The sequence below is a fragment of the Clytia hemisphaerica genome, unplaced genomic scaffold, assembly GCF_902728285.1.
Source record: "Clytia hemisphaerica strain Z4C2 unplaced genomic scaffold, Clytia hemisphaerica genome assembly, whole genome shotgun sequence".
Taxonomy (NCBI): Eukaryota; Metazoa; Cnidaria; class Hydrozoa; order Leptothecata; family Clytiidae; genus Clytia; species Clytia hemisphaerica.
Genome location: NW_027103957.1, coordinates 1 through 9,793, shown reverse-complemented (window position 1 = coordinate 9,793; position 9,793 = coordinate 1). Strand labels below are relative to the sequence as shown.

At 35.0% G+C, this 9,793-nt stretch overlaps 1 long non-coding RNA gene across 1 annotated transcript; it reads right to left on the bottom strand.

The window, feature by feature from the left end:
* Positions 1-5,305: 5,305 nt before the first annotated feature.
* LOC136810174 (uncharacterized) lies at positions 5,306-8,430 on the bottom strand. Its single transcript, XR_010847070.1, has 4 exons — positions 8,294-8,430; positions 7,941-8,042; positions 6,744-7,237; positions 5,306-5,382 (listed from the first exon to the last, which is right to left on the bottom strand). It is a non-coding gene; the product is annotated as an uncharacterized lncRNA (long non-coding RNA).
* Positions 8,431-9,793: the final 1,363 nt, after the last annotated feature.

Here is a 9,793-nt window from a genome sequence, read left to right as displayed (position 1 = left end):
CATTTGTGGGAAGACCTAGACACCAAGTAAGTCTGAAATATCTGCAGCTAAACTAAGAAGGTCAAATAGAGTAATATCCGAACTCTGTCACCATGTTCCAATTCAATATCATGTAATTTTTGCCTCATGTTTGCTATGCTAGTCAACTCTGGGGACTGTGTGACAATACTGTCACACATAGAATTCTTACTCTTCAAAAATCTGCACTAAGACTTATGACCTTTAGTGAGCCAAGAACCTCTGCAACTCCCTTGTTTGCTGAACTAAAGTTATTCAAATTATTTGATCAGGTGAAAGTAATGAATATTTTATTTATTCAAAAGTACCTCTAGGGCAATCTTCCACCATGAAACATTTCTCATATGTGTTAGGACTTAATTTTGATAAAATTGATAACAAAACTGGCTCCAGGATCAAAGCTATCAAACTACAAAACTTTGAACGGTCAAGACCAAATTTTGGACAGAGTCCCACGGTTGAAAGATGCGCCAGTACAATGTCGATAGATTGACGTTTTTAACAGCCTCTTAAATTTTTGTTTCATTCAGGCCGATCAAGAAGGACCAAAAGCAAAAGTATTGGACTTATCGCTCACCATCGCTGTACGGCCGATGAAGAAGAGACCATTGCTGTAAGTATCATTCGTAAGCTTGTTCTTTAATATTAACATGAATAGGTTTCCGTAGGATGTCTGCAATTTACGAAAGTTGAGTTAGAATAGGCCTCTTTAAATTTTTTTGTTGCATCCAGATTAAAGAAGAAAAAAGCAAAATCAAAGATCTCACACTTACAATCGCCGTTAGTATCATTCGTAGGAAAAAGTTTGTGCTCAAAAGTCATCCAACTGTTTTTTTAGACTTAGAAACAATAACATTTTTATTCCCATTGAGAATTCGATAGGGAATTTTATCCCTACTGGGGGAATATTTGAGATAGAGGTGTTCTTATCAAGGAGAAACTATTCGTTCATGTGGAGAATGGAAAACACAAAATGGGGTTGGAAAACAACTTTTTCATTATTAGCACCAAATGTGGAAAAGATTTTTGCAATCGATACAATCATAGAACCTTTAAGACATATAAACAAGCGCGGTGCTTTCATTATGGACCCAAGTCTTTGTATGACGATTCTATCTTTTAATGGTAGGATAATTGTTTAATCTGGAGTTATGGCAAGGATTGAATCAACTTAAGAAATGAATGGAGGTGGCTTTACATCTTTTTCACTTAATTTTTCTATTATTTCATTTCAGTTGAGAACCACTTCGGTCAAGAAACTAAAGGGGGTCAACCATCCCATCATGCCAGGCGAAGAGGTCCTGGTGGCAGTATCCCGTGAGTATTTACGTTAACCTAACAATTTTTCCCCAAACCCGTTAAACTTAAAGGACAGCATCATAAAAGAGTGTTTGATACCCTACAAAGTAACAAGTTATATGAAGAAAACGAAGTTACAAGCCAAATGTGAATAGCTGGGTCACACGTTCTTGTAAAGTCAGTTTGGATTGCGGATAATTCTCATACTCATGGTATGGAAAAAGGTAGATATTAGATTTTTTTTTAAATTACAGTGGCGAGTCAAGGTGAAGTCAGGGACGTCAATATGTAAGACTTTTATACCTCTTTCTATCTATGTATTTTCTTTCAAACCATTGATAGATAAGGCGGAATTTAGGAAGTGAATTTTTTATTTCTCGTTGGAACTTACAAAGCGTAAACCGTTTATCAAAACAGGAGAATCACAAGTTATCGAGTCTAATTTCATTTCAGATTGGTCCTTCGGTAACAAAAAAACTAAAAGGAGCCACCTGTGACATCAAAAAAAGCTACAAGCCTTTTGTCACTGCTATATGTACGACATTTGAATTCTCGTTAAAACTTATAAATCGTAAACTGTTTATCTAATCGCAAGAATCTAGTTATTAAAGTCTATTTTCATTTTAGATCGGTCCTTCGGTAACAAAACGCTTGAACGGTGTCAACAGCGACATAAAACCAGGCGACGAGCCTTTTGTCACAGCGATATGTGAGACCTTTGAATTCTCGTTGGAGCTTACAAATCGTAAACTATTTATCAAATCACTAGAATCAAATTATTGAAGTCTAATTTCATTTCAGATTGCGGTTCCTTCGGTAACCAAAAAACTAAAAACGAGTCTACCTTGACATTAAAAAAAGGTGATGAGCCTGTCTAAGTAATATGTAAGACTTTTATATAGACTTTTATCTTCACAATTTCTCCAAAACTATTAAAAGATGACACTAAATTTAGGAAGTCAAGTAATTCTATCTCACAGAGACTTAAAAAGCTTAAACTACTTTTCAAATCACGAGAATCAAGTTATGAAGTCTAATTCCATTTTAGATTGTTCCGTCAGTTACAAAAAACTGGTGTCAAAAAACAAGGCTGTGGGTGTCTGTAGATTCTGCCAAGGTAAAAATTAAACCAACTACCACCTACTGGCAAAATGACAGTTGAGCTGAACGCAATTAACTTTTAATTCATAAGAAATGGGTGATGTTTTCCGTTCCCATTGAAAACGGACGGACTGTATTCCACGAGTCTATCATTGTGGGAAGACCTTAACACCAAGTAAGTGTGTAAAATATTTGCAGCTAAACTGAGAAGGGCAAATGGAGCAATATCCGAACTCTGTCACCATTCTAAACTTTTATCATGCAATTTTTGCCTCATGTTTGCTATGCTAGTCAACTCTGGGGACTGTGTGACAAACACATAGAATTCTTACTCTTTAAAACACTGCACTAAGACTCAAGACCTTTAGTGAGCAAAGAACATCTGCCACTCCTTGTTTGCTGAACTAAAGTTACTCAAATTATTTGACCAGGTGAAAGTAATGAATATTTATATTATAATAATCTTCCACCATGGAATATTTATTATTAATATTATTATTATTATTTTTATTATTGTTATTATTTTATTTATTATCTTAAAAATCTTGACTCACTAAATTCATTTAAGGCTGCTCTGAAATATCTTTCCCCGATTTTTTTTATTTTTACTAAGTTGGATTTAATTAGAGATTGAAAGATGCGTCGGTACAATGTCGATAGATTGACGTTTTTAATGACCTCTTAAATTTCTGTTTCTTCCAGGCCGATCAAGAAGAAAACAAGATCATAGACCTCTCATTAACCATTGCCGTATCATTCGTAAGTTTGTTCTTTAATATTAACATAAAACGTGCGAATGTCTGTAATTTACTAGAGTTGCGTTAGTCTATGGATGAATAGGCCTCTTTAAAATTTTTTGTTGCATCCAGATTAAAAAAGAGAAAAGTCATGGAACTCTCCCTCACCATAGCAGATATGAAGAAGCAGATTTACGAGTTACAAAAATCAAACGCGGTAAGTCGGTAAAGTACTGAACAGTAATATTTTTTTATCTTGATACTTGTTAGAGCTCAGACTCTCTCACTATTGCAGTAAGTATCATTCGTAGGAAATGTGAAAACGATTTTTGTTATCGATACAATCATATAACCTTTAAGACATGTCAAAACAAGCGATACTTTCATTATAGATCTTAGTCTTTGTACAAAAAAAATCGGGAAAAGCTAATGAACAGATTTTTATCAAAATCGGGCTCTTCACATTCACCATTTTGCACCTTCGTATAAAAAAAAATCACAGAATTCCTTTGATTCAATCCCGAGAAAAGTTGGTAAACTGACGAACAGACAAACACAGGTTAATTTATAGGGCATCCAGGTAGGTCCAAAAACCAGGGGAGATTACTGAGCAAAATGCTCTCTCTAAGATTCAGCAGCAAGCATTGAATAAACCGAAAATGCAGGAGAGTAATACTGAAAGAAATGCTTATAATATTTAGGTTTAGTTAGATTATTTCAAATTTTCAACACCCAAGTGAATGAATGAAAGAAAACAGTCGCAAAGCTCACGATGAACAGCATGGATTCAACCGATGCAAGACACTCTCAAACTGTAAAAAAACGGAACTATTACACCAAATCAAGCAAATTATCCAACATAACGAGCATTGTATCAGAAGAAGAAATTCGTTAGACGCAACCAAATTCTTAACTCACAATTTTCAATCCTTTGAAAACCTTTAAAATCTGACAGCATTGGTTCGAAGAATCCTATCGTCACTTCAAATATTCAAATTTACAAAATAACAGATCCCTATACCAACATTACAGTAAACAAAAAGGATGATAATACCAATGAAGTATAAGCCCGAAGCCCTTAAAATATACACCGTATTTCTTATGATGGATTGAATTTAGCGATTTCTTTGTTTTGGAGATGTATTTTCTTTTTAATCTAGCGGAAAATTTTATTTTCAATCCCTATTTTGTACAAAAACCACACGGACCGCTCAAGGCCACGCAACTTTGGTAGGATTTAGTGGCTTCAAATTTTACCAAGGCGATTCGATTTATAATTCATCGAATAACCCAAAAAAACCTCCGAAATATCATTAACCTTTAAGAAGTTGAGCTAAGTTTAAGACCTTCAAAATACCCTGCGTTTTTTTTACTTTTACAGCATATTTATACCGTATACTTTGCATTGAGCATTTTTGTATTATGGACAAGTTCTTAATACGTGTACTAAAATGTTCCTTATGGATTTTTGGTTTGAGTATTTTTCAAAAGTATTTTTTTATTCCCCATCGATAATTTTTGAATGGTGGACAAGTTTGAGTGGACTAAAAATCTCTTATCCGTGATAATGATTCATTACATTCCTGATGAAACGGTCAACATGTACCGTTTCAAACGAAAAGATACTTTCAAAACAAAATTCCTCGTTAGAAATTTTAATGAGAATGTTCCAAACAGTTCCAAACAATAAAATCTACACACAAAGTAAACATATACCATTACATTGGTCCAAATCATTCCATATTTATGCGTATTCAACGTAAACAACTCTTCATTTTCCAGTCAAAGCAATCATATCATACCAATAAATTTTCGGACAACAAGCAGCAAAGTAACAGTGAATTACAAACAGGAAAATTCTGAGAGAGAGAAGATAGAAGACTTGATTAGAAAAGTATACATGCAGAGTAAAATAAAATCAAAACTATAAAACAATCCGATTGTTGTTGAATAACGGGTAGGTAGTAAAAGATATCTGTTGCAAGAGAAAAAGGTATAAAAACTTTTTGGGACTGTATCAAATCGATGCTTTATCCTTCAACTTAACTTTCATTTCGTTTGTTCGCAGGTTTAAGTAGCTTTGTTTTGACCGAATATATCCTTCTTGAAATTATTTTATAAAGAGTTAACGAGAAGAAGCACACCTCGATGGATTTCTTTCTGCTTAAGTGCGCCAGTGCCATGGTTCCCAGATAAATCATTCCATCATTCAATCATTCCAAAACGACTGAAATTTAAGTTTGAAAGTTTACAAGTTGAATCTTAGTCACTTTTCTAATTTCGCCCTACCGTTCCTTTTCCCAGAAATTTAATTTAAGGTGCCATGTTAAACCTTTAAAGGAAATTCCCAAACCCTAGAAATTCACTTAAAACAACTCGATGCCTGACGAGTTATGTGACAGATCCGAACGAATGTACAGCAATCGTTTAAAATTGTTTGGACGAGGCTCAAATGTAGCTTTTGTGGTGTAATGTTCGAGTATGTGGAGATATAATTCCCCAGGCACCACAAATCAACATTATTGATAATGACACAAAAACAATTACGCGAACAGGCGCAAAACTTAATATCTTTATGTAATGAAAACTGAAGGAACGGATTTCTACCTTTTGATTTCTGGAATTCATAAAGTTGCCAGGATTCGTCCATTGAGTCAGATTATAAGAACTGGTTGAAGCGATGAATGGACTTTCAGCTGTAAAAACAAACAAGTTTGGTATTGAGTTGACAGAGAAGATAAAAAAGTTAATCAGACCTAAAGTAACAGAAACGACACTTGACTTTACACTCCTGTATCACTGCACACTTCATGATTCTCTCAATAGACGTTATCGGAGTTTCTGATTTTTTTAGAAAAGCGATGCATTGTGGAATTGTTTTGAGTGTATTACAATAGAATTCCCTCAAGGAACTCCTAAGAGATTTCTATTGTAATACACTCGAAACAATCCCACAATGCATTGCTTTCTTAGAAGAATCAAAAACTCCGATCAGGTCTGCAATAATTGTGAGATATATGTTATAGCAGTGTTGCGAATCGTACATGATCAATAAATTACCTTCGAAGAACGCAGCTGCATCATAAGTGTTTAGTGAAATGTGTCGTAGATTCATTCATGACTTTGTCTGATTCGTCAGATAAAGCTTCTTCGAACAATTTCCAATATTTCCGAAATCCTAAAACGAATATGTAGTCGAGTTTTTTTTAACTTGAACCCCTAACTCGAATGTCTCTTGAATTGTAACAAATTTGCTGGTTTCCTCAATGTTTTATATACCTCAATCCTTATCTCGAAAGTGAGACAAATTTGTATTCCCCGTGCGTGTTCGAATTATGGAGACTACAATGTTTTAGAACCCAGATCACAAAGGACTGATGAAATGGAAATATAGTCTGTGAAGATTGAGAGCTTCAGTAGCATACCACACGAGGATGTTCTCACACAGAAAAAGAGCAGGATTCTCAAGTACAAAGTCGTTAAAATAGTCCGTGTAACGTTGGACCATGGGCGTTGAAACAACATTGTGTCTCAGCTTGGTAGTGTACGAGAGCAAAACAGTGAATGCTTTCATGAAAATAAATTTACCTTAGGATGTTGTGTTGAGGCATCACGTGTTATCTCACATTTAGTATAACGTTTACGTGGTAAGTGGCGTATTGGGTCAGGTGTAACAGCCATTATGTGTTGAGTGACGTAGAGCAGTAGATTCACAACTTCAAACGTTTGGATATATCGACTGCAAGTGTGTTGAGTGGTGCAGCAAACCAAAGTGGTAGATTCACAATTTCAGTAATTTCGAACGGTTGTACATATCAACTTGAGCGCTGTCACAGAGAAGAAAACTAATAACTTTGAATGCTTGGGAATATCGACTGCAAGTGTGCTGAGCAGAGTGGTAGATTCACAGCTTTGAACGTTTCAGTATAAAGTTGTTGTAGTGTATTAAATTCGCAACTTCAATGTTTCGATATAAACCGACTGCAAGTGAGTTGGGTGAAGCAGATTCCTTCATGTCTACGTCCGATTCTTCAGACATTAATACATCTTCTACTTGAATAAACTTCCTAAGGTCCGAATGTCTGAAAAAGTAACGAGTGAAAAGGGTTAAAAAGAATCTCAAAACAGATCAACACAAGCCTAACCTACGAATCAACTGTCGATGAAATATAAAATCATTCGGTGGAAAGTGCGACTTCAAGTCTTGGTGGTACCATGATAATTATGAGTTAAGTTGCTTCTTAAAAGAATTTTCCCATCCGCAAAACAAAAACTTCAAAATATATCCAACTTAAAACTTTTCATAAATAGCTCAAACTTTCCAAAATTGCCCCTCCGTGAACTTACAAAATTAACTCCACCACAGTCCCAAATCTTGCTTTCAAAAAATGGCCCACCCAAATCTTGTTTTCATAAATATAATGAAAATGCTCTAAAAATGGCATTCCTGCTTAGCTCGAGTAGCAAAATTCCATGAGATGATGATATTCTTACCATATTCTTAATTTTTTGGCCATTTTCATCATGGACATTCTTATAAAGTGTACTTTATAAAAAAAGCGTGTAGCTCTCACCTCGGAGACATTTAAAAAATATGAAATTAAAATCATGTAGGATGCAAGATGCAAGAAAATTACCTAGAAATTCATAACCTTTATGGAACTTAGAAATCTCGTAAAGGTATAAAAGAAATCATATCTTAATATAGGCTTCTGCTCATCCTCTAGCGAAAAAAAGTTTCTTATAGGAAGTATAGGTCTGCGAATCAGACTAATATCTTAATACCTTTAACTATTCGGTGGCAATTAGTGTTCTTTAATCCATTGATGTTTTCGACTGCATATAGCTTCGATAAACTCTCGTCCAGTTCAAAATATTGAAAATCAGCTGAAATTGAGAGAAGAAAAGTGTTGAAAGTAATTTAAAGAGATTTTAATAACTGACAATGGTCAAAGACTAGGACTGTATGTTATTCAGTTTTGTTTCGGCATACACCGATCCTCTACAAAGAGTTTTCGAGAAAAAGCAACGAGTATGAAAACACAAGGCATGAATTTCAAATCATTTACATTAATTGAAAAAATTAGACAACTTTTTATGGAAAAACTGAGTAACCATTCTTGAAATCCAAAACTTACCAAAATTTGTAGTGACTTTTTCAAAGGTGCTTCAAGACACGCACACCTCTCTCTTGAGTTCACACACGTGTCTTTTCTCGGTCGACAAACAGCAGAAGATGTTTCATAAATTTTTTGCAACTTTTTCGGTTTTTAATTTCCCTAGAGAAAGAAAAGCATTTTTCAATTGCTAAAATTATCGGAAACAATTGTTTCAATTCCCTAGCTACATCAAGTGAGATCAAATTTTTTGTGTGTTTTATACAAAGGTAGCAACATTTTCTGAATGCGATCGTATTATTCGCTCGTTCGATTAGATCAACCAATCAGAAAGCGACTTCATAATTTTGACCAATCACGTTGCTTACAGTATCACTTTGAACAATAGACGAATTTATTAATGCTTTTGTATGTGGGTTAATTACATAACAGGGATGAAATCGACACGAAGCAGCGTATCAAGAATTCGATAGAAAAGGCGGCAAGGGTCAAGGTATGAAATTGATTAATTTTTTTCTTTCATAGGGTAGTAAACTCACAAACTTTTCTTTTCTTCCTCCTGTTTAGTCCCGCTTAGGGTCCGAGGGTCGCAAGTCGAGCGGTACACCCGCGTCAACTTGCAACCCAATTACCCTTCCAGGCGTTTTCGATTCATATAGACGTTCGAGAATAAAAAAAACTATACAAACTGATTTCGGTATGAGCCAGGTTAGAGGCAAAATAACAATTTTACCTCCTTCTTACAACTGTTACATACCCGTACTACTGTTTTGTAGTTGAGGGATATAATGAAAATGGAGATTTTATACATTTGAAGATATTTTTGTTTCGATTTAAGCGAATTTGGGGAAAATCAGAGGTTGAAAAGATTTCTTTTCAGAATTAATTTGGCATAGCGCAACTCTTTTAACGCAATTTCTGCTGCTAGGTTACAGTTTCTCAAGCTCAAGGACTCGGTAATAATATTTTATCTACTTGTTTTTCAAATAGAGGTGTTTTTCATAGGGGGAAACCAATTTTCCAATTTTGAATGGGTGAGGGGGAAAATGAAAATTTAAATAGTAAAGGGGGGGGGGAGAGGGGAAAAACATCGATAGTTGGAAAATTTGGTGGGGGGGGGGGAGTGTGAAATCACTTCAATTTTATCTCAGCAACCAAGGTCAGTCCACATGATATCATATGATTAGATCATGATGGAAAAATTAACCAATTTTCGTTCTATTTTGTCTAGTATTCCTTTTGCAGGAAAATTTTTACGTTTGTGTTAGGTTGAAATTTGAGAAATTTATACGGGTATAGGGGGGGAAAATGATATTTTCAGAATTTTCTGGGGGGAAAGCAAAAAAGAGGGGGGGGGGGGGGGGAACTAAAAACCTGAAAAGTCATAGGGGGAAAAGTGTTCGACATGATTGACTTTTCGTTATTTTCAGACTATTTTCAGGATTCAAATTAGAAAAACTTTTTAATTCTGACATGGTTCACTTTACAAACTCCAGCGGCACCTTCCGTCCAGGAACCCAG